Source organism: Triturus cristatus, chromosome 3_2 (assembly GCF_964204655.1).
Source record: "Triturus cristatus chromosome 3_2, aTriCri1.1, whole genome shotgun sequence".
NCBI classification, from domain to species: Eukaryota; Metazoa; Chordata; class Amphibia; order Caudata; family Salamandridae; genus Triturus; species Triturus cristatus.
In genome coordinates this window covers 502,482,924-502,509,338 of record NC_140584.1, presented here as the reverse complement: position 1 = coordinate 502,509,338, position 26,415 = coordinate 502,482,924, and the positions used below count along the sequence as shown (strand labels likewise).

The 26,415-nt window shown below is 44.7% G+C and overlaps 1 long non-coding RNA gene across 5 annotated transcripts in view; it reads right to left on the bottom strand.

The window, feature by feature from the left end:
• Positions 1-26,415, bottom strand: part of LOC146857620 (uncharacterized) — a 231,486-nt gene that overhangs the window by 189,114 nt on the left and 15,957 nt on the right. For 2 of the 5 annotated variants that reach the window (XR_014979929.1, XR_014979932.1), the window contains exons 4-5: positions 21,418-21,539; positions 19,105-20,627 (exon numbers count right to left, since the gene is read on the bottom strand). The exons of 1 other annotated variant lie outside the window; for it this stretch is intronic. This is a non-coding gene — a long non-coding RNA (uncharacterized LOC146857620). Of the gene's footprint in view, positions 1-19,104; positions 20,628-21,417; positions 21,540-26,415 lie in introns of those variants that run through there. 2 more of the 5 variants (XR_014979928.1, XR_014979930.1) reach the window with 2 other exon arrangements.

Genomic DNA, 26,415 nt, shown 5'->3' with positions numbered 1-26,415 from the left:
GTTCATAATAGTTATAATAGATACTCACTCCGCTCACACCGTTCCGTGCCTCAATCTGACATTGAAAGACAGTTTAAATACCAATTGTCACAAACGGATCCATGAACCTGATTCTTAAATGAGAGCGGAAATAATGCCTCCCACATAAAACAAGTGAATTGAAACATTGTACTAAATTCGCACTACTCAAAAAAGGGCTGATACTCAGATAAGAAATCCTGCTAGGAAAGCTGCAAGAAGAGGGACCATAAACACTCCCCTACATTTTAAAGGTACTCCCTCAATAAATTACATTTTTGAAATTGTGGGCCAAAATAACTCAGACCTCCCTGGAGAGCTGAAGGCCACACAAACCTTGGCGAAACGGACTAAAGACATCCTAGCAGCTGGGACCACACCGTCAGACAGGGAAAGTGGACAATATCCAGGAATTAATTAAGCAGTCAGCTGTAGGAAAACTACACAGTTTATTAAATCTGGGTACACCTACTTTAAATAAATTTGAGGAACTGACTGGTATCAGGGGTGACACACACAACAGTGGAACAAGTTGGGCCAAACAAAAACTTCCAGAAGCAAAGAGGATATGACAAGAACAGATGAGAGGGCAGAGACCAGAGGAGAATACCTGCCAGAAATACAATCTTAGAGTACATACTACTAGACTTTAGGATGGAAATACAGAAATGGTTTGACATTTCCAAATCAAATCAAAAAGGTACACAAATCATGTGTCAAGCTTCGGAAAAAGTGAGATGATGTGACAGAAAGGACTACAGCATTAGAGGTCTGTATAGGTGAAGCTAACTAGGATTTGGCAATGAACATCGGGACGTAGGTCAGGGGAAAGTGCAGAACCAAAACATGAAAGATGAGCGAGAGACTGGAAATTCATTCCAGCTGAAAAAACTTGAGAATTCCTAATGCTCCCAAAGGAGAAGAAGGTGGCGATCTGAAAGGGTTTATAATAACCTTGCTTTGACAGGATATATTTAAAGAGTAGTGCTATATAAATTTAGAACCAAGCTCAGAGAATACAGAGAGATCTGTTTAAGCATAATCCACATCAGAAGAATCCTAGGGAAACTCAGATCAATATAATGAAATATATGACTAATGAACATATCTTAGGGTTGGCACTTAAAGTTAAATCTGTGACCAGTACGGATTTTACATATGCTATCAGGTCTGACATTTTGGGGGGCATGGCTAACCGCCGAACATGGCGCCGCACTGTAGCCGAGCTCTAGGACCGGACCTCGTAATCCACAATAATAACAACCCCCAATGCAAAGGAGAACAGAAGAGACACCGAACGAGCGGTGTGTAGGTCACCGATGTCTAATGATCTCCGATTGTGGTGGAGACGCCCAAACCGGTCGCAGCGCATGCTTAGAACCTAACGTGCCTGGCAGCGGAGGGGAGGTGCTAGCAGTGTGCTTCAACCACAAGCAGGTCTCCCCCCAACGTGTGGCCTGGAACTGAGAGTGGCCAGCAGAGACGGAGGCATCTGCACCCCGGGCCTCCCGCTGAGCTCCAACTGCACTGCTGCGCTTGTGGGTCCGTTTCCGTGATACGAGGGGCCTGGGTGGCTGGGCCACTAGACTGGCCTGTACTAACAGAGGCCTCCCAAGTGGCCTCCCAGTCAACTCTGGACCCCGGCTGAGGGAGCAAGATGTCCATCCATACAGATTGAGCCTGTGATGGTGGGGTGATGGCTGAGGCTGGACGGACTACCTTCGCTCTACCCGGGAGCATACACAGGGTAGTGGCCCAAGGAATCTGTTCCTAATGGCGGTGAGTCGAATGAATGACAGTGCAATCTAAGGGGTGTGAGGTACACAAAAGCGAGCAACCTGTGGCCGTTGGGCCTCTTACTTGAGCAATACCTCATGCGGCCTAGACCCTGCTGAGCTAGTTTCCTGCAAGCGGCATACTCTCCATTGCGAAGACTGCATGAACTGAACAGCGGAGAGAGGCACTGCGAGGGGTGTTATCCCCCTATTGGGTACCTAGCTATCAGAGTGGACCCGACTGACTACACGCTGATGTCACAGACGTGATCCTTTTTGAACAACCCAGACTCTGGTGCAGGCCTAACGCTGGTACGGGTGAAGCCCCTGTGAAAGCGGCCACACATACTCCTCACATCCCTTTCCCTCCCCCCGCCCGCTGTGGGGAAGGAAAGCTCTGAATAACGTGTCCGGTGACCTGGATCCCGGAGCTGGGGCTCAACACGACGCTAGACCGGGCCCCGAACTGTATAGACAGTGATCCCTATGCCCTCTAGCTTGTGGATACCACAGCCTCAAGACACAGGAATGCCAATAGAGTGCCTTTGCCCAGCCACCACTCACCATGGGACGACCTAAAGGGAAGGGACCAGAAGGGCCCACCACGCAGCAGCAGGAGGAAGTAGATAACTTCACCCAAACCCCACTACTAAGCAGCATCCCACCCACCAACATGGAGTCAGCCCCGGACAAATTGGACCTAATCTTACAGGAGGTAAGAGACCCACAAAAAGCAATAGAGCAACAAATAGGCTCACTGACCACCGGCTTTGCACGCCTAAAGACAGAACACGACAAACTGGCATCAGAGTCGGATTGGTAAGGCAGGGGCAGGTATTCAGGCAATGGCCGAGGGGCCGGTATGGAAGTTCCAGCTGTGGGCTGCTATGTTGGCAGCCTGGGGGGTCCGATTTGGGCTGTGTCTGGTGTGTTCAGATGTGTCACCAGCAGGGCACTGAGTGACCTTTCTGGAGGCAAATGGACGTCCATTACCTCCCTTTTATCAACCGGCAGAGGTGTCACTCCCTTTCTCTCGCTGGGCTGGCCAATTAATGTGTGCATACTGAGCAGGGTCAATAAGCCTGAGCAGAAGTGGCCTCACTTGTTTTCAGGTGTTTATAAAACTTCGCCAAAGCAGTGTTTTGGGGAAAGGCAATATGAAAATGTGGGCCAAGTTTTTATAGCATGCCCGGGATGATTTCTAATCCCAATCCAACCCTGACTGGCATCCACAGTAAAGTCCAACAACCAACTCCTGACAGAATTGATGCCGCAACACAAGGAACACATGGAGCAAATAGCACTGCTACAGAGACAAGTATCCGGTCTGCAAGATAGGGTTGAGGATGCAGAATACAGAGCTAGGAGGAACAATGTGCGTATTATAGGTCCCTCGTAATGCTGCAAGGGCCCTAACGCCACCCGATTCATGGAGTAATGGATGCGAGAGCATGTGGCCCTGAGGGCTTATCCGACCTCTTCTGTGTCGAAAGGGAGCACAGAATACCCACGGGGAGGCCAAAGATGGGTGCCCCACCACGCTCTATGATTGCTCGTATATTGAACTATAGGGACCGAGATGCGCTGCTGCAGATGGCCAGGGTAAAATCCCAAATTCAACATGAGAACCGACTGATCTCACTGTACCCAGACTACACAGTCCTGGTCCAACGCAGAAGATCCTCGTATCAAATGAATAAAAAATAATTTAAAGCTCTAGGGCTCAAATACTCTCTGCTGTTCCCTGCCGGCTTGAAGGTCATCCATGACCAAAAGACACACTTTTTTGATAGCTCTGAAGAGGTGGATGACTGGTTAGAAATCACATTACCCCCCAGAACATCAGAAACCTCGTCAAAAAGCACACACCAGGACTCGTGGAGGACAGAGAGGGGAAGAACGTGCCGCACCAAGTCGACTCGTAAAACCACCACAAAGAACCCCTCACCGGAGCAGGCCCTAAAGGACAGGGAATCAGCATTCGCCACAGAGGCTGCTTTCAGAGACTGCGACCCCCCCCCCCCCCTCCACGCCGGAATCCTCCAAGGAAAACACTATGCATTCAGACTCTGAGAACAGTATGGCTTTGTGCCCATCTATTACCCCTCAAACGGCAGATGACTTTTTGGGCTGAAGGGGACCTCATCTGGGGCGCCCTGACCTGATAGTGCAGCCCACAGAGCCTAGCATGGATTTAACTAATGTCATGTACCCTTACATCCCCCCGGCTTCACCAAACCTTTATTAAAGACCATGGTCCGGTCAATCAGCTAATAGCATATTGCCCATAGAGAAAGCATACCGAAACGTGGGAAAAGTTAACACAGTTGTGCACTCTATTTGGACCAGCATAGTTACGAAGCTGAACCTAGTATTGAAAGTTGAAAGGGTTTTTGGGATTTCTGGCTTACCCCCTACCACCCAGCATACATCACTAGCCCCAGGTATTCGGGCAGGCTAACGAGCCACAAACAGAAACACTTGCCCATGCTGAGAACGTATAGTATAATTGCCTGGAACGTCAGGGGGATGGATTCAATGCACAAGCACCATAGGATTCATGCTCAGCTAAACAGGCGTAGGGCACAAGTGGCATTACTGCAAGAGTCCCACCTCACAGACTCTGAAGCGGTCAAACTCTCCAAAAAGTGGAGAGGCCAAGTGTTCATTACCTCATACTCTGCCTTGGCTAGACGTGCGACTATATGGGTCAGACACTGGGTCCCATTTGTACCACTAGAGCAATGATTAGACCCTCAGGACAGGTGTATCTTAGTTCATGGCACGCTAGATGGCACTAACATAATACTAGGTAGCATATATGCCCAGAACTACGATCAGGACAATTTCCTAACAAGCCTCAACACAATACTAACAGATTGGGTGGGCTACCCATGGGTGTTGGGTGGAGACTATTATACGGTCCTAGATGCCCAGTTGGACCGCTCCCATGCCCCAGTTCAGGGAGCAGCCCCCATCAGGCAAATGGAGGCCTTGCGTAGATGGGCGAAGGGTTGGTCGCTGGGAGATGTTTGACAGCTAAAGAACCCGAACAGTCAGGAATACTCCTTCTACTCCCTGACCCACCAACTACTCACCGAGATAGACAGAATACTCTGCTCCCTCTCCATAACAACAGAAGCGACCCACGCCACTTACTTGGGGAAGGCCTTCTCCAACCATTATCCATTAGAGGTCACCCTATCATCGGGCAGAATCCCTACACTGGTCCCTACCTGGAGACTATGGCCCCAGATGCTAAAAGACGCAGTCTTTGGCTGTACCATGGCATTGGCTATCACTAATTACTTTGCAGAGAATGCTAACTCGAACTCGTTATGCCTCAAAGACTGGGATGCATTCAAGACAGTGATAAGGGGCACCGCTATTGGTACCACAGTAGGGGAAAGACAAGAAATGCACAGGAAGCTTAAATCTGTGGAAGTCAACATGAAAAATATAGAGCAGAAAGCAACAAGCAATCCTTCTAAAAAAGGAGCCACGACAGAAGGCACGCATTCAATATACCGAACTGTTTGAGCGACTCCGAGTAATGGATTACCAATCCTACACCCAGCTCAAACATGCAGAGGCAGACAGATCAGGAGCGCTCCTTGCACTTATACCGTGAGATACACCCCCTCCCAATACAATACACAAAATAACTAAGTCCGAAGGAATCACTTTGAACACACAACAGGAAATAAATGAGGCATTCTATGAATACTATAATACACTACATAAAGCCCCCCAGGAAACAATTAGGGAACCCACGGGTGTATTCCTGAACAACCTAACCTATCCCCAACTATTGCGAGTGGTCCAATATGACCTATCAGGCCCTATCACCACAACCAAAATCAAGGAGGCCATCCGTGAACTCCCACAAATTACCATCAACTTTAAATGTATGGTAATTTGTGATCCCTAATTGCGAAATCACAATTACAAAATTGCATCATGCATTGCATTTAGGGAATCACGATTTGTAATTCCCTAAATGCATTTGCAATTTAAGAAATCGCACATTTTGCGATTACTTAAATTGCGAATTTGCAGTTGGGTTGATGCATTCCAAATGCAAAAATACTGGTCGCAAAGGGGCATATTCTGCAAATCTGCCCTTTTGCGACAGGTATTAAGAATGATGCATGTGCCCCGTGGTCTATATTTACTCCATCTGTACGGTGCCTGTTTTGAAGATGTGATGCCTCAAACTGAGTGGCACTCACACTCAGTGAATAATGCTGACCTCTTCTGCTATGAAAGATTCACACACCCAAGATGTTCAGAGGAGCATATCTCCTCCACTCTCTAGTATTTACAGGTGAGTATGGCCCACATATCATGACACCAGCACCTGTAGGAGGACCACAACTAGGATGATCAAGACCATGGGGAACAAGGCCTAGTGGATGAGCGTCTTTGGGAGCACAGGGATTGGCATAAAGATGACAATGAGTACCAAAGTCACGAGGAGCAAGAAGATCAGGTCCAGGAGGACCAGGGCAATGCGAACAAGGCCCATGATGAACAACACCTGGAGGAACAGTTCAGTTTAGCTTCTATACTAATCAAACAACAGTAGTCCTGAATTCTACCAACCAGGCCAAATTGGTCAGGTCATGGAACAAAGTCAATGGATTGGACCTAATAAGGAACCTTGAGTCCACCCAACCACCCCTTACACATGCCCCTAACATTGCAGCTTCCCATTATTTTAACTTGATATAAGAAGCAGCATATAAACTGGCCCCTCTATCAACTGCAGATTGCATCCATCAGCCCCTTGGCGTTCGGAGAAACTAATGGAATTTTTAAAATGTTCTGGACCAGAATGGTATTCTGGATGACTCCCGGTTCAGCTTTAGGAAAGCCCACAGCACAGAGACAATGCTAGTCGCAGTTTCAGTGGAGGTCAGGGCTATTCTTGACCGGGGAGATAAGGCTGCGGTGATCCTTTTGGACCAGTCTGCAGTCTTTGACACAGTAAGCCATGAAATACTGAAACAACGTTTGTTGGAGATAGTTGTCTAAAGCTTGGCTTTCAAGCTACTTAGCTCCTTTCTGGATGAAAGGGAACATATGGTCAATATGAAATATTATAGGTGAAAGTAATTCTCCCTGCCTTGTGGTGTTCTCCAATGTTCTTCTTTAAGTCCAACCTTATTCAATATAAATGTGGACCCTCTAATGGGATTGATAAAGTCGCACGGGTTTTACTGCAGTGTTTTATGCAGATGACACTCAAATTATCATCCCCATAAATAATAATATTGAAGAGGTGACCTCTAGCTTCAACAAATGGATGAGTGCTATTTTCAACTGGATGATCTCCTACTGTCTCAAATGAAATTCTAGAAAGACAGAGCTTCTCTTCTTTGGGAGGGATACCTCTTCCTGGAAAATGTCTTTGTGGCCTCAAGCCCTGGGCTCACTTCCAGAACCATTGGTTAAAACAATAATTTGAACTATTTTTGACACCAATCTTTCTTTTAGGGACCAAACCAATCATTTGACTTCCTCATGCTTCCATATTTTAATAATGCTGAGGAGAATTCTTCCTTTCTTAACATTTGATCTACAGAAGACAGTGATCACCTCTCTAACAATATCAAAGCTAGACTACTGTAATGTCCTTTATGCTGGAGCCCAGCAGTTTGTTTAGGGAAGACTCCAGAGACTGCAAAAATGCAGCAGTTGGGGCTCTGAAAAAGGTCCAAAAAAAGTTCTGAACATGTTTCCAAAGCTAGGGCAGAACTCCACGGACTGCCTGTTAAAAAAAGGGTTGCAATTAAGGCACTCTGCATTGCCCACAGAGCATTGTATCTTCAAGGCCCTGACTTTCCTAAAAACAGAAATTCATGGTACACTCCAAACATTTAATTGTGCTCATTCACAGCCAAGAAAGTGTCTGTTCCTTACATTCATAAAGCCTCTTGTAGAGGTAGAAGCTTTTCCCACGTCTCCTCTTACCTCTGAAACCAAATGCCAGAGCACCTAAGGAATATCTCTAGTTTTCTATCTTTCTGAAAGTCACTAAAACATGGCTGTTCACTTTTCCCATGTAGACTTTAGAGGCTGGTTCTTCCTTCACAATACAGGTAGCACCATGGTGCTCTAGGGCAAACGTCGTGCTTTACAAAATTCAAATGAAATCAAGTCAAGAAATAAAGAACAAGGGGAGAATGACAATTGGAGCAGGATCTGAAGGATCATGATTAGGGAAACCAGGACATGAAGAAGAGGTGGACCAGATCTAGTAGAAGAGGATGAACTGGACCATGAGCAAAGACCAGGAGAACAAGCGCTAAGAGGACCAGGAGAGCCAGGAGAAAGAGGACCAGGGTGAAAAGGCCCTGATTGAGCAGGTTTATCAGTACAAGGATCAAGAGGACAATAAGAAAAATCAGAAAGATCAGAAATAGTGGCAGGACCCAGAGAAAGACCAGAACCATGGACCAAGAATCCCAGTAGGAAAAGGATTATAAGGTCAAAGAAGTTCATGATTTGGAGGCCCACTTTAGGATGAGAATGAGGACCAGAAGGAAAGGAGAAACATAATGCAGAACAGGAGGATGTTGAGGAGGGCCTGGAGAAGAGGAGGGACAAAATTGAAAGAAGGAGAAGGGTAAGAGAGGCTTTCACCCTGAGGAACAAGACCAGGAAAACAAGGATCAAGACTAAGAGGAACGAGATCAGGGACCAGAGGAGGAAGAGATAAATTCGGACGGCTAGGAGGATTAGGACAATAAATACTGTTAGGCCTGCTGTAAGGCCTGTCAGTCTAAGGGAGGTCTTCCCCCAAATGTATTGCCTGCTTGTCTTTAATTTTAATGAATTATTTTTGTTGGCCGTAGGACTCTGTGCACTTTTCCACTGCTAATCAGCGCTAAAATGCTTGCACTCACTCCCCTAAACATGGTTTGATTGACTTACCCATAACGGGCAAATGTAATTTACCTATAGGTCCCTAGTAGAGCGCATTACAGGTGCCCAGGGCCTGTAAATTAAATGCAATTTATGAAACCCACTCAAGTAGATGTTTAAATATGTCTCAGGACTGCCACTGCAGAGCCTGTGTGTGCAGTTTACACTACCATGTCGACTTGGCATTTAAAATCCCTTGCCAAGCCATAAACTCACATTTTAATACATATAAGTCACCCTTAAGGTAGGCCCTCTGTAGCCCAAAGGGCATGGTGCTTTTAAGTATTGCATGTGCTGGTAGTGAAAAAAATGAAATGTGTTTTTCACTATTTTGATGCCTACCCCTCTCGTAGTATAACATTGAAGATTCCTTTTTACACTAATTAAGCTCTAATTCCTGATTGAGAGAGAGTAGATCTGTCATGTTTAATACCTTTGGAATAGGAATAATAAATCGTCTTTACTGGGAAAGTTGATTTATCATTACTATTTTAAAAATGCCGCTTTTAGAAAGATGCTATTTTTCTGCTACCAGACGTGTGTGCCTGCAGCCTGTCTCTAACACACATATGGTGTGGGTGACAGCTGGACTTTGTGCATTCCCTCTATGCAGCCACACACAAAGGGAAATTAGGTATGACTTGATGGGTCTTCCTTGGAGGATGGGAAGGAGGAGCTGGACACAGCCTCACACTTACACCTGAATAGACTGTGTCCTGTCCACATTCAAAGGGCTGCATTCTCCCCATTAATGTGTCTGGAGCCAGGGCAGGAAAGGAGGACTTCTCTGCACTTCAAATCGGTCTTTGAAGTCTCTCCCACTTCAAAGCCACCACTGGGTATAAGAACTGGACTTCTGACTCAACTCACTCCTACTGAGGATACCCTGCCAAGAAGAAGGACTGCTGTGCTGACCTGCTGCCTGCTGCCCTCTTTTCTTGGGGGAGGACTAGACCTGCCTTTCTTGCCCCCAATACCCAGAGTGCCTCTAAGGGCTAGCTGGCTAGTCTCCTGACCCGAATACTTAGGGACAGAACGAACTTCAACCCACCCTGCTCCCTCAACTTGAACCACTGGAAGTGCGCCTGAGGTGTTCTAATACAGCACCAATGCTTCTTCTGCTGCAAGAGCGGAATCAACTCATCGAAGCTGTTGTGGGAGCAGGACTGGCGTATCTCTTTCAGAACCAGAGCATTGCTCTCAAAACCAGCACATCGCCTCTGGAAGTGACGCATCTTCTACTATCAAAGCAGAGTCAACTCATTCCCTTCAGAACTAGTGCATTGTCTTTGGAACCAACGCATCTCCACCGTTGCATGAGGAAAATTGATGCATTGTTGTCGCAGTGTGGACTGTCGATGACGCATTGCCTTGTCTGCACCCCACATCTCATCATTGTCGTCGATGCATCAAGGTACTTTTGCAGTGGGCCAAACCTGGTTCCGGTATCTGACTCGCACTCCATTGCGGGCTGCCTGATCTGTTGAGTAGTGTGATCAGATATTCCAAATCAGTGCTTGTAAGCGCTATATTGTTATTTTTTCTTTAAAAATTCATATATCAAATTCCGTTCATTGGATTTCTGTCATGTTGGTCTTGGTTTTTATAAAATTAAGTTTTATTTTTCAAACCTTGTGTGGAATCTTTTCACTGTGTTACTGTTTGAAGTGTTGCACAAATACTTTACAAAAGCCTGACTGCTCTGTGCCAAGCTACCAGAGGGTGAGCACAGGTTTATTTAGGATGTGTTTGTGACTTACACTGACTAGGATTGTGGTTTCTGTTTGGACAAGGACGCAAATCTCTGCCAACCAGAAACTCAATAAGAAAATACCAAGGTTGGGTCAGACCCCAGAAGAGGGCCATCACTAGGGGGAAAGCCAAAAGGAGGAGGAACACAAGAATAATGAGAGAACGAGAAAGATAAGGGACTGCTGAAGATCTAGAAAATGATGATGATGAGCAAATTGAGGAGGACCAGAATGGTGAGAACGGCCAGGAGGGGGTGATTAAGAGAAGAAGAAATACTAGAAGAAGGAGGCGGTGAAGAGGATCAAGTGAAGGAGGAAGAGATCACTTTGATTCTAGCCCAAAGGCATAAAGACATTCCAGCGGTTACAGATACCCCAACTCCTATGAATATTTATTAGTTACATGTCTTAGCCACAACCCTTTAGGTTTAGGAACCCCAGTTTTTCCGCCCACTTAAACCTCTGCTTACCCCACAGCTGTATGAAAATGCAGTCTGTTTGTAACTCATTAAGTAAACCAGCAAAGCTCTTTATTATACTTTTACTTGCTGCCAATTTTTTTAGGGGCAGAGTTTGTCAAAATTATTGCATGGGTTGCCTGTCATTATCTCCACTCCTTGTGATGCCACCACTAATGACTCTGGCCCCTCTCGGCCTCACACAATTAATGGTATTCCAGAGTAAAGATTTTCATCTTCAGCATTTATGGCAGTAATGCCTGCAGTGCACACAAAATAAAACCAGGCACAAATCAATGTACCGTTTGTCAGAAAATCCCACTGCACAGCAAAAATCACACCGTTCGTTCAAGACATATGTTTTGGGTTGGCCAGGCACCAATGTTGCTGGTCATGCAAACCAGCAAACCATGACAAGCAATCAGAAAAAGGAGATCTCATACCACTAAATAATGTAAATCAGATTAATTAAGATGCCTAAGAAGCTGATGCTTACCGTGAATTGCTTTTATATAGACTCCAATATACAGACACTTGATGAAATGAAAGAGTACCTGTGATCTGACACAGGCATTGCTCTTTTACCATGCACATCTAAATTCATGATATAATTGTGTTTAACATCGATATGTTTCCCTTTATGGCATTGCTACACCCAGGGTAATGCATTTCTACAACTATGCTAAAGATGCTGTATTGTTATTGAGGGTTACTCAATCTATGCCAGCAGACAAGTTTAAATTTTCCTCACATCTGTTAGCTATTGTTGACAAGATGAGAGTTAATCATGTGAAGTTGATACACTAATATGTGCATAGCTGGCAAGGTTTCAGATTGCTTATCTGTGACATCTTCATAATTTCAGGGTAATTATGAGTGAAATTCAACAACTATGTTAGACACTTTCCCGTCAGCAAAAATGAGTCAATGAAGGTGAGGGAGCTGGCTGACTGTGCTGTTTGAAACTTAAACTGTGCACTGCAGTGCCCCGCACGGCGCACACCTGCCATGGGTGGCCCACCTATGGGTGTGTCTGTTTGACAAATGAGTGTCTGTCCTCGTTGTCTCTGCAGCAGTCATTGGGCAAAATCAGACTAACTCTTGTGACGTCAGTGCTGAATGCTGCGGTGTCGGCTGAATGGGTAACATTGTAGCTAGAGGGAACTCAGCTGAGCCAGCCCCCAAGCCATCTGCAGGCAGCATGGATGCGTGCTGCCACTAGCTTGCTCAGTCACACAGTGGTGCTAATTAGAGCCCTTGGTTTGACAGCTGAGGAGGCGCTATAAATGTGTGACTTTGCATTTCAGTGTGGCGATGCCGACCACCACACTGAAATATGTTAGTCTAAAGCCTGATGCGTGGTACTTGGCAGGACTCTATGTGGTTGATAGTCAAGTTATCAGCTGTATTGTATTTTCGTGGGCAGGCTCCTTTCAGAAAACGTTAGCATTGGCCAATGTAAAACTTGAATTCTCACACCTAGAAGTGCCCATAGGCACAATACCTTCCCTAGACAGCCTGACACTCTGAACAGTTAAGGCCAGACTTTACGTTGTATCTGAAATTCACAACATAATAACTGTTAGGAATTGCACCAATTTGAAGGCCCCCACCTCAAGACGTTATGTTATGATATGTTATGCTATGTTATATTATGTTATGTTATGATATGTTATCTTATGTTATGGTTGTTCTAAAAAGCAAGAATCACTAACAGAATGGTTCTTTGTCTCAGACAGGCAAGTCCAGCAGTCAGAACACACCTATACAGGAAAACTGTAGGGTGGGTTAATATGGGAAGAATGAGGTTTTATAAGGCTTATAAATAATTCTGTAGGTGGTTAGATTTTTTAAAAGTAGAAGAACGATTAGTCTGTGAACATCTAGGCAAGCTTTGATGTGAATGTCATCACACTGTTATGCAACGTATCTGGATTTCACACACCCCTTTAATGATTGTACGCAACAGGCCCTCGGCAGACATGATGGCTACACAAAACATCATGACAGGACAGGGTAGGATAGGACAGTTATTTTATTTGCCTTTATGACGACCCATTTGTTTCTTAATTCTGTGTTAATCAATAGTACTCAAAATACATCAACCGAATTTCTGTCTTGTCACGTATCAATATTGCCTCCAAATTTGTGACTTTCTTCACACTGTTGTTCAATGATAAAGCTTTCTTTCTCTTCTTCATTATTATGTCAATATCTCTTCCTTATAGATTGTTTACCTTTCTCATTACATTGCTACATTTTCAAATGCAAATGTATCATTTCAAAAGCAAAGTTTGATGTGTGGAAGGGGAATTCCCGATAGCTTGCTGTTTTTAAGGAATGTGTTCGCTATCTCTCTATACCTTGAAATGCTTAAGTTGTGGCCGCAGTAGATGAGCAAATGAGAGGCGCATTATGCAAGGTCTCCATCCAAGGTTAAGGAAACAAGATTTGCCTGGTCTAACACATAATAGACATGTTGGGTGTGGGAGCAGAAATACTCTCGTGCGGAATAGAACTGGAAACATGACAGTTGGTGCGGTCAAAAAAACATCAGGGGATCGTTCACAAAGACAAACATTTTCTTGAAACGTATCGGCCACCCTGCAATGAAAATGCACAAAATTGAAAGAAATGTTGTGCAAAGTAGTCCATGGAGAATCTGTGTGTTTGGAAGGATGCACAGGCGGCAGTACCACAGAAAGCAGGATGGATGGGAAACTGATCAAGGCTCAGTCTCGTTCTTCACACTGAGGGCTCCCAAGGACATATGCACCCTTCCTTGGTAAAGATTCACAACATTGTTTGAAAACCGTACTTCAAAATGGCGTGAAATATAACGGTGGGTTGTATGTCAGAATATCTACCACGTTACAACAAACAAATGATGGACGCAATGCTGACAATGCAGACATTCTCCCCCAGTCAAGAGATCTGGGTTAAATCCATCGTTCTTTTGCCCACTACGCCACCCCAGTTTAGACATGGCCATATGCAAATCAGTCTTGACCCTGTGCCTCATGGGAACAGTCCAGCCCGAACTGCCAAGCCATGTCTTCCCTGGACCGGAATCAAGCATCCTAGGACCGGTTTCTGGCTATCAGCCGTCATCAGCCAGGATAGCTTGACTCCAGTGGCGTAGTGAGCACGGGTCCCACGTCTGGGAATACCCATCCCACTTAGGGTGAAAAGCATTACAACAAACAAATGATGGACGGAATGCTGACAATGCAGACATTCTCCCCCAGTCAAGAGATCTGGGTTAAATCCATCGTTCTTTTGCCCACTACGCCACCCCAGTTTAGACATGGCCATATGCAAATCAGTCTTGACCCTGTGCCTCATGGGAACAGTCCAGCCCGAACTGCCAAGCCATGTCTTCCCTGGACCGGAATCAAGCATCCTAGGACCGGTTTCTGGCTATCAGCCGTCATCAGCCAGGATAGCTTGACTCCAATGGCGTAGTGAGCACGGGTCCCACGTCTGGGAATACCCATCCCACTTAGGGCGAAAAGCGTTACAACAAACAAATGATGGACGGAATGCTGACAATGCAGACATTCTCCCCCAGTCAAGAGATCTGGGTTAAATCCATGGTTCTTTTGCCCAATAAGCCACCCCAGTTTAGACATGGCCATATGCAAATCAGTCTTGACCCTGTGCCTCATGGGAACAGTCCCCGAGGGGGACGGGTATGCTCAGACGTGAGTCCCGTGCTCTCCATGCCACTGGAATCAAGCTATCCTGGCTGAAGAGGGGTGAAACCCCGAAACCGGTCCTAGGATGCTTGTTTCCAGTCCAGGGAGGACCTGGCTTGGCAGTTCGGTCTGGACTGTTCCCATGAGGCACAGGGTCAAGACTGATTTGCATATGGCTGAGTTCAAACTGGAATGGCATGGTGAGCAAAAAAACGATGGATTTAGGCCCAGATCTCTGTACTGGGGTGAATGTATGACATTGTTCTGCATTCTGTCCATCAACTGTTGTTTTTCCATTTGTCACCCGAGGGGGATGGGTATCCTCAGACGTGAGTCCCATGCTCTCCATGCCACTGGACTCAAGCTATCCTGGCTGAAGAGGGGTGAAACCCCAAAACCGGTCCTAGGATGCTTGTTTCCAGTCCAGGGAGGACCTGGCTTGGCAGTTCGGTCTGGACTGTTCCCATGAGGCACAGGGTCAAGACTGATTTGCATATGGCTGAGTTCAAACTGGAATGGCATGGTGAGCAAAAAAACGATGGATTTAGGCTCAGATCTCTGTACTGGGGTGAATGTATGACTTGTTCTTCATTCTGTCCATCAACTGTTGTTTTTCCATTTGTCACCCGAGGGGGACGGGTATGCTCAGACGTGAGTCCTGTGCTCTCCATGCCACTGGAATCAAGCTATCCTGGCTGAAGAGGGGTGAAACCCCGAAACCGGTCCTAGGATGCTTGTTTCCAGTCCAGGGAGGACCTGGCTTGGCAGTTCGGTCTGGACTGTTCCCATGAGGCACAGGGTCAAGACTGATTTGCATATGGCTGAGTTCAAACTGGAATGGCATGGTGAGCAAAACAACGATGGATTTAGGCCCAGATCTCTGTACTGGGGTGAATGTATGACATTGTTCTGCATTCTGTCCATCAACTGTTGTTTTTCCATTTGTCACCCGAGGGGGACGGGTATGCTCAGACGTGAGTCCCGTGCTCTCCATGCCACTGGAATCAAGCTATCCTGGCTGAAGAGGGGTGAAACCCCGAAACCGGTCCTAGGATGCTTGTTTCCAGTCCAGGGAGGACCTGGCTTGGCAGTTCGGTCTGGACTGTTCCCATGAGGCACAGGGTCAAGACTGATTTGCATATGGCTGAGTTCAAACTGGAATGGCATGGTGAGCAAAAAAACGATGGATTTAGGCTCAGATCTCTGTACTGGGGTGAATGTATGACATTGTTCTGCATTCTGTCCATCAACTGTTGTTTTTCCATTTGTCACCCGAGGGGGACGGGTATGCTCAGACGTGAGTCCCGTGCTCTCCATGCCACTGGAATCAAGCTATCCTGGCTGAAGAGGGGTGAAACCCCGAAACCGGTCCTAGGATACTTGTTTCCAGTCCAGGGAGGACCTGGCTTGGCAGTTCGGTCTGGACTGTTCCCATGAGGCACAGGGTCAAGACTGATTTGCATATGGCTGAGTTCAAACTGGAATGGCATGGTGAGCAAAAAAACGATGGATTTAGGCCCATATCTCTGTACTGGGGTGAATGTATGACATTGTTCTGCATTCTGTCCATCAACTGTTGTTTTTCCATTTGTCACCCGAGGGGGACGGGTATGCTCAGACGTGAGTCCCGTGCTCTCCATGCCACTGGAATCAAGCTATCCTGGCTGAAGAGGGGTGAAACCCCGAAACCGGTCCTAGGATGCTTGTTTCCAGTCCAGGGAGGACCTGGCTTGGCAGTTCGGTCTGGACTGTTCCCACGAGGCTCAGGGTCAAGACTGATTTGCATATGGCTGAGTTCAAACTGGAATGGCATGGTGAGCAAAAAAACGATGGATTTAGGCCCAGATCTCTGTACTGGGGTGAATGTATGACATTGTTCTGCATTCTGTCCATCAACTGTTGTTTTTCCATTTGTCACCCGAGGGGGACGGGTATGCTCAGACGTGAGTCCCGTGCTCTCCATGCCACTGGAATCAAGCTATCCTGGCTGAAGAGGGGTGAAACCCCGAAACCGGTCCTAGGATGCTTGTTTCCAGTCCAGGGAGGACCTGGCTTGGCAGTTCGGTCTGGACTGTTCCCATGAGGCACAGGGTCAAGACTGATTTGCATATGGCTGAGTTCAAACTGGAATATCATGGTGAGCAAAAAAACGATGGATTTAGGCCCAGATCTCTGTACTGAGGTGAATGTATGACATTGTTCTGCATTCTGTCCATCAACTGTTGTTTTTCCATTTGTCACCCGAGGGGGACGGGTATGCTCAGACGTGAGTCCCGTGCTCTCCATGCCACTGGAATCAAGCTATCCTGGCTGAAGAGGGGTGAAACCCCGACACCGGTCCTAGGATGCTTGTTTCCAGTCCAGGGAGGACCTGTCTTGGCAGTTCGGTCTGGACTGTTCCCATGAGGCACAGGGTCAATGCTGATTTGCATATGGCTGAGTTCAAACTGGGATGGCATGGTGAGCAAAAAAACGATGGATTTAGGCCCAGATCTCTGTACTGGGGTGAATGTATGACATTGTTCTGCATTCTGTCCATCAACTGTTGTTTTTCCATTTGTCACCCGAGGGCGACGGGTATGCTCAGACGTGAGTCCCGTGCTCTCCATGCCACTGGAATCAAGCTATCCTGGCTGAAGAGGGGTGAAACCCCGAAACCGGTCCTAGGATGCTTGTTTCCAGTCCAGGGAGGACCTGGCTTGGCAGTTCGGTCTGGACTGTTCCCATGAGGCACAGGGTCAAGACTGATTTGCATATGGCTGAGTTCAAACTGGAATGGCATGGTGAGCAAAAAAACGATGGATTTAGGCCCAGATCTCTGTACTGGGGTGAATGTATGACATTGTTCTGCATTCTGTCCATCAACTGTTGTTTTTCCATTTGTCACCCGAGGGGGACGGGTATGCTCAGACGTGAGTCCCGTGCTCTCCATGCCACTGGAATCAAGCTATCCTGGCTGAAGAGGGGTGAAACCCCGAAACCGGTCCTAGGATGCTTGTTTCCAGTCCAGGGAGGACCTGGCTTGGCAGTTCGGTCTGGACTGTTCCCATGAGGCACAGGGTCAAGGCTGATTTGCATATGGCTGAGTTCAAACTTAGATGGCATGGTGAGCAAAAAAACGATGGATTTAGGCCCAGATCTCTGTACTGGGGTGAATGTATGACATTGTTCTGCATTCTGTCCATCAACTGTTGTTTTTCCATTTGTCACCCGAGGGGGACGGGTATGCTCAGACGTGAGTCCCGTGCTCTCCATGCCACTGGAATCAAGCTATCCTGGCTGAAGAGGGGTGAAACCCCGAAACCGGTCCTAGGATGCTTGTTTCCAGTCCAGGGAGGACCTGGCTTGGCAGTTCGGTCTGGACTGTTCCCATGAGGCACAGGGTCAAGACTGATTTGCATATGGCTGAGTTCAAACTGGAATGGCATAGTGAGCAAAAAAACGATGGATTTAGGCCCAGATCTCTGTACTGGGGTGAATGTATGACATTGTTATGCATTCTGTCCATCAACTGTTGTTTTTCCATTTGTCACCCGAGGGGGACGGTTATGCTCATACATGAGTCCCGTGCTCTCCATGCCACTGGAATCAAGCTATCCTGGCTGAAGAGGGGTGAAACCCCGAAACCGGTCCTAGGATGCTTGTTTCCAGTCCAGGGAGGACCTGGCTTGGCAGTTCGGTCTGGACTGTTCCCATGAGGCACAGGGTCAAGACTGATTTGCATATGGCTGAGTTCAAACTGGAATGGCATGGTGAGCAAAAAAACGATGGATTTAGGCCCAGATCTCTGTACTGGGGTGAATGTATGACATTGTTCTGCATTCTGTCCATCAACTGTTGTTTTTCCAGAATATCTACCACAGCAACACCATGCCAACATGAACATCGACAACCAAAATATTGTGGAGGGAAGCATGTATCGGAAAGGATAGATTTACTCATCTTAACATCATATTTACGCACCCTTGAATATATGTTTAACGTCAAGGTACACTTACACAAACTTACGTGTAGCAACTCTTTATCTTATTTTTGTCGATATTTCGGTCATCAATATTTTTGATACATTTATCCCCTGTACACAGCAGAAGGTGAGATGGAGTTTGCACGCTCCAGGTACGTGTGGTCCAGTTGGGTTACTCAAACGGCAGACTGAGAGCATAACCGCTTTGAAAGCTTCTATCATAAGAGTTGGCATCTCCAAAATGGCGCATTCTGTTTTCTAAATGTTTCCTGGAAAATTCATTCACGCATTCTCCAGTCGAAAGGTCTGTGTATCCCTAGAGCTAACTTGCCCACAACACTGAAATGCACCAGCAGAGATATAATTCCTTGGCAACGGATATTGATTGGATTAACTCTAGAGCAATACAAGCAGAGTTCACGGGGAATAGCAGTGCTGTGATCATCCATTATCTGAGGCAAGCTAGAGGCTGCTCTGAAAGGTTTGGCCATGTGTGTTACTCGGGCCTAATGAATTACACAACTTTTCATGCTGCAACATTATTAAATCTAACCTTATAAAACAATGTAACTGACGCTTTTGTGAAGTTGCCAAAATGTGGCAAATTTCTATATAAGAAATATTCAGGCTTCTATTGGCATGTTGGATAAAGAGCTGCATTTTGCGCAATATATTAGATAATTTTTATAGTGAGGCGTTTTGGGAATTACATCTTACCTTTCAAAATGGTTTACATTTTAAATTCTGAATATTTTACCTAGCATGTCTCTTCTTGCTATACCACACCTTTTACAGCCTATATATACTGAAAAGGATCACAAATCCATTTGCCCGCGTTTTTGATTAAACTTTAAGGGTCAGCTGTACCATTCACAGTCGCAAACTAGGCAGGTGCAGTTTGCACAACAACAAGTTTACGGATGGGAACTCAAGTTGTGATGAGACTTTTGAAGAGCCTGCATGTGCTGACCCTCCACCTAATCCAGGAAGTGACTCTCAGCATTCATTTCCATTAGAATAGGATGATCTAAAAAACATTTCCTTTCTATAAAATTAGGCCCACCATTAGATCCCTATCCCGCCCATATACTGCACTTGGTCATTGATGCCATTATTCCGTCTTATCCTTTGTCCAATGCAATGGTCCCTTCCTCTGCTTCATTACTTCTCAGTTTATTACTGACTTTAGGCTTGTAGCTATAACTAAGGGTATATCCAAGGCTGTAGTACATGGTGAAGGTAAATCTGCCTGTGCAGTTTCCCCCTAAGAGAATCATCCAACCAAGCATTTAACAGTACCCCCAAATTCAGAGGAATTTGCATGAAGCCCTGACTCTAAACCCAGCTCTAAATGTCATCTTATTCTTATTTTATGTCATCGTTGCTCACTTTTTTCTTGCAACTCCTAGGAGATCATCTTTCATTGCAGTTTTGTTTTTCAAATGTTAATGATTGATATATCTATATATATGTTCAGACAAATGCCCTGGAGCTTCGGGAGGGCACTCGGCAGCAATCCAGCCATCCGGCTCTCATTCTTAACTCTCCTCTGCAAAACAAAAAAGAAAGTTTGTAGCCTGACGCATTTCGATGCAGAAAGCATCTTCCTCATAAGCTTGCATAAATTACCACAGGAAAGGCTCTCTTTTATGTTTATTTCTGCATGCATCATCATTTGTTTTCCTTAATAGGCTTTGCACAGTGCAGTTTAGTGGCATGCTGGGACAAGTAGTTCCATGACGAGCAAAAGTTTCCCCAAAGTGGGCTCCTGTTAGTAATTAATATTCAAATGCATGTCTTTTCCTTCGTAGGATTTTGAATGCAGAGAAAAGTTTCTTTGTTTTTCGGATCGCTGCGCTGCACAGTCAAGGAATGGTTTCCCATCACAGCCTCTCTGTTGCCTTTACTTGAGATGGTGCCCCTCCCCACGACCGGACCGCCGTGTGGATAATTCTTTTCAAACAAATGCCCTGGAGCTTCGGGAGGGCACTCGGCAGCAATCCAGCCATCCGGCTTTCATTCTTAACTCTCCTCTGCAAAACAAAAAAGAAAGTTTTTAGCCTGACGAGTTTCGATGCAGAAAGCATCTTCCTCATTGGCTTGCAAAATTCACCACAGGAAACGCTCTCTTTTATGTTTATATCCGCATGCATCATCATTTGTTTTCCTTAATAGGCTTTGCACAGTGCAGTTTAGTGGCATGCTGGGACAAGTAGTTCCATGACGAGCAAAAGTTTCCCCAAAGTGGGCTCCTGTTAGTAATTAATATTCAAATGCATGTCTTTTCCTTCGTAGGACTTTGAATGCAGAAAAATGTTTGAAAATCAGAGAGACTGCCTCCCGTGATCAAGGCTCCTAGAGCAGAAACGTTGGGAATAGGAAGCCTCTTGTCTTTGTGTCTTTTCACCATTAAAGTGTTCGACTGGCAACCCAATCAGTGTCGGTGTACCTTCTTTTAATGAAAAGGAGGAATGGTTGGAATTTTTACTGCAAGCCTCGCAGCTGATGCACTGGCCACCCTCTGAAGGTTTGGGTTTTTTTTGCGTGGCAATTGTGGTGGATTGTAATTTGTTTGGAGCCCGACCTGTTTGCCCCCTGGGATTGTGTTCCAGAAGTGTGGTGAGTTTGGGAGCAACAGGATGCATTTCCAAAGTTGCAGATTGGAGTTGCTCGTCTTTCAAGTGAGTGAAAAAAAGAAAAACGAACTGTGCAATCAGGCTGACTTCATTTTTGTGCTCAGGGACTGGCATATTATTAATAAGAAGTTTGGGTGTAACGTGGTTATGAACATTTGAAGAACATTAAAATAACAGCATCTCTAACCTTTAAAAGCCAAAATAATGTTTCCTGTGCACACTCTGTGTGAATAAATGGCCCGCGCTGATAAAAGGAACTCACGTGGGCTGTTTGAAAATCAGAGAGACTGCCTCCCGTGATCAAGGCTCCTAAAGCAGAAATAGGTGTGTTAGTGATGGATTTTTTCATCGCACACAATATTCGCGACAATGAAGCGACTGCCATCAGGGTCCCCCATGCACCATCACGGGGACATCATAAATATTGGTGAAAATATAAAAAATATTTATATTTGTTCACACTTGTCGGTCACTGTCACACACTAATGTACGCACTCGCAAACTCACTCAGACACTTAAACACCTATTCACATATTCACTCACACACTTATACATCCAGTCACATACCCACTCAAATACTGATGCACACACTCACATACCCATTCAGGTGTCTATGGACCCACTTACATACTCAGTTGGAGAGTCACACATCCACATGCAGACCCACTCAGAGACTCGTGCACATACTTAGAGACTCAGTCATAGACTCATGCGTGCAGTCTCATCCCTTCTTTGAGACTCTTACACCCACTCACAGACCCATACAGGCACCCACACACTCAGTCACAGACCCTCTCAGAGATTTATGGACTTAGTCACTCACTCACTCATACACTCATTAACTCAGACACCCACTCACAAACTCACTCATATATACATGTACCCACTCACTCCCCCAGTCAGGGCTTATGTGGCAACTCACAGACCCACCCAGACACTCGCACACCCAGTCACACACCCATTCAAACACTCATGCATGCACCCATTCACTCACCTACTCAGAGATTATGCTGTCACTCACAGACACTAATACTCCCACTCACATTCCTACTCAGACACTCACACACCCATAAATTCACTCACACAGCCACTCTTAGACCCACTCAGAGACTTATGTACCCAGTTAGTTATACACTCAGAGACTCATATATGTATGCACAGCAGTACCCACAGACCCACGCACCCACTGACATAACCACTCAGATACTCATTCTGTCAGTCATAAACACACTGAGAGATTTATGCACTCACTCACAGATCCACTCGGTCACTCATGCACCCACTCACCCATTCAGACACCCCCTTAGACACTTATGTATCGACTCACTGATCCTGTCAGACAGTCATACACTTACTTACAAATGCACAAAGGCACTCATGCACCTACTCGCAGATTTAGTAAGAGACTTACACAGACCCATTGTGACACTAATGCACCCACTCATAGATGCACTGAGGTAGTCACGCATTTCATTACAGAAGTATTGATAGACTCATGCACCGTCTCACAGATCCCCTCAACTACTTGTACAGTGAATGAGAGACATAGTGATACAGTGATGCATGCAGTCATAGATTACACTGAAAAAGTTATGCACTGTGTTATAGAAATAGTAAGGGAGTTGTACATGCTATTATACAGTTATTTAGATAGTAATATGTTTAGTGTGTTGGTTATACTCGATGCAGTTCTAAGCTTTGAATGTGGTGGTGGCAATTGAATGTCTGCATTTATTTTGTCCTTTTGTTACATATTCGCGATAAAAGTGGCTACTGATTTCGTTGGAGCACACGGCGTCACAGCAAAAACAGACAATAGGTTTAAATGGTTGTTTTTATAAAAACTCCCCACAAAAATAGCACTCTAAACCGTGTAGTAATAAACACCTTGTGTCTAAAATACTGTAAAATGTGTGCATGTATGTGTTTTGCACACCCTAAAATAGGTGCGATCGTCGCAGTTACCGGAGGCATCGCGACTCTTGGTGTAATCACGAAAATGGGAAGTAGGGTTCAAACACAGTTTTGGAAAAAGTTACTGCAGATATATGTGTACAAACATGTTCTCTGTTAGTCATGTGTGTTATGCATTAGATAGAATTAATTTTTTATGTTAACATTTTTGAACGTGGTGGTAGCTGTTGAATGTCTGCTTTTGTTTTTCGATTTCACAATGTGATCGCGATAATTGCGATGTCACCGCAAGTTTCAAAAAGTCTAAAAAAATAATATTTGACAAGAAATAGACCAACGTTTTGGCCTCTTGGGTGCACTGACAGGAGTCTTTGTGTTGAGAGTGTGTATACGACATATCATAGGTTACATTCATATTATAGTTGGGAAATAGAATTTGAAAAGCTTTAGAAAATAACTTAAAAAAACAAAGGTCACAGGGATGGTATAGTTAGAAAATAGACTATTAAAAAACATAGAAAGTCACTGAAAAAACTAAGGTTGCAGGGACATTATAGTTAGAAATTATCATTTAAAAAACTTTAGAAATTCACTGAAAAAAACAAAGGTTAAAGGGATGTTATAGTTAGGAAATAGACTTTGAAATACCATATAAATTCACTGAAATAAACTAACCTTAAAGGGACATTATAGTTAGAAATTAGCATTTAAAAAAACCTTAGAAATTCAATGAAAAATCCAAAGGTTACAGGGACATCATAGTTAGGAAATGGAATTTAAAAAAAGTTAGAAATTCACTGAAAAAAAACAAAGGTTACAGAGACGTTATAGTTTCACTCGTACAAAACCAGAGAAATTCAGCAGTTATAGTTAGCTAAGCTAACTATCACTTGTGCCCCGCAATGCACTGCTTATGACCTGCCATATTACATCACTCATGACATGGTCAGTGACATAACTGATGACATCACTGAAGACATCTCAAATGACATCATCCACAGTATCTCCGATGCACCCACTCACACCTCAATATAACTTTTCATACACCCACTCCAACTTCCAGACTCCCATTCTCAAACCTATTGACACACCCATACCAGTACTGGCACACCCACTCACTGATTCATAGGTCTACACACACATCTACTCATACATGCATACAGCTACTCATACACCGACTCACTCACTAGTACAGACACTAATATATCTACTCATAGACCCATAAAGCCACTCACACACTGTTAGTCGCCCATAGAGCAACTCACACACCTACTCACTCACCCATAGAGTCAATCACACAGCCACTTACTCACCTATACAGTTAAACACACACCCACTCACCTATTCATACAGATACTAACACATACTCACTCACCGATACTGTCAGTGACACAAGCACACACTCACCCATACAGCCAGTCTCACAATCACTTACTTACACATACAGGCAGTCATATACTCCAACATTCACCTATGCTCCCTTTCACATATGCAGTTACTCACCGATATACCACTGACACATCCATTCACTCACCAACACAGCCATACACAGAATCAGTCACCCATACAGCTCCTTACAGATGCACTCACTAACCCATGCAGCCACTGACTCACCCACTCACTCATTAATGCAGGCAGTAACACACACCCTTACCCACCCACACAGACATTCATATACCCATACAGGTACTCAGACAACCAATGACTCACTAATACAGACATTCACATATATATGTAGACTCTTTCTTATTTCCCATGGTCAAAGATCTAAGCTCCTTTATTCAACACACCACGGATATTATCTGGCTTATACAGAATATCCATTAGGAAGCAGTTTTCATGCCCATCACCTTAGATATCACCAGTTTATACACCTGCATGATACAGTAAAAGGGCCTCACTGCATTAAAATGTTTTCCTGAAAAGTAGGCCATTAAAATATCAAAAACTCAATGTGATGTTATTGCAAATCGCTTCCTTTTGTTTGAATTATAACATCTTTCTGTTCTCTGGGTAACTATTTTTGCAGACACAGGGGACTGCCATGGGCACATGCTTCGCCCTCAGTTATGTGAACCTTTTTGTTGGCTGGTGGGATAAGCACATGGCCTGGGCGGAGCCCAATGAGCAGTGGGTGGAGAAGGTCACCCTTTGGGCAACATACATTGATGACCTCTTTATTTTGTGGCGTGACACTCTTTATTTTCTCCAGTCGCCATTTTAAGAAAAATTCAGAATTTAAATGCAAAAAGAGTAATGGAAAAACAACTGTCTCTGCTGAGTCTATCTCAAGGTGTGTTTTCTCACAACCACACCCAAAGGAGAAAAAAACTGGGAGGGGCTTCCTCTATAGATGCATGAAAGGTGTATTAACTAATCTAACCCCTTTGTTGAAGTGTCACATGGGGTTCGCAGTAATGTCACGGTGATGGAAGAAAGTCACAGCAAATCTTGAAATATGTATTAAAAAACCTTATTGTAAAATTACTTATTGTAATATGGTATTGTATGATTTTACCTCACACATACATTTTGTAGTGTCTATATATATTTTTAAGTACTGTAAAAAAATCACTCCAACTCTGTGAAATCTCTGTGGTACAGGAATGTACGTATCGGAATGGTTTGTGCTAGATTTGCAAATCCCCCCAAAAATATTTTTAAAAGCACCTATAATATCTAGTTTTTTTACACTGCTGTAGCTATGTTTTTAGATAATTGAAATCGTGAGAACAAAGCATGGAGAGTTATCTGAGTATAAATATTACTTGTTTATTCTGACAGTGGACATTGTACATTATAGTTAAGAAATACAATTAAAAAAACTGTAGAATTTTTCTAAAAAAAAAAGTTACAGGGATGTTATAGTTAGGAAATAACATAAAACATAGGTTTTCACTGAAAAACCAAAAGTTACAGGGATATTATACTTAGGCACTCCTTTTACATGCACAAAACCATAGAAATTCAGCAGTTATTGTTACCTAAGCTAAAGATAACCTACTCCCCACAATGCACTCCTTATGACATGGCATATTACATCACTTATGACATGGTCAGTGACCTCACTGATAACATAATTGAAGACATCTCAATCAGAGTCACAAAGACCAGACAGCAGCCAAAGATCCATTACAAAATTGGGTCTAAGTGGGTGTTACCATCGATATATTAGCTCTTTTCATCCTCAATTTGACAGAAACTGCCAAACTCAACAATTCACAAGTGACTGATCTATAATATATAAAAAAGAACAAACTAACAAAAACTT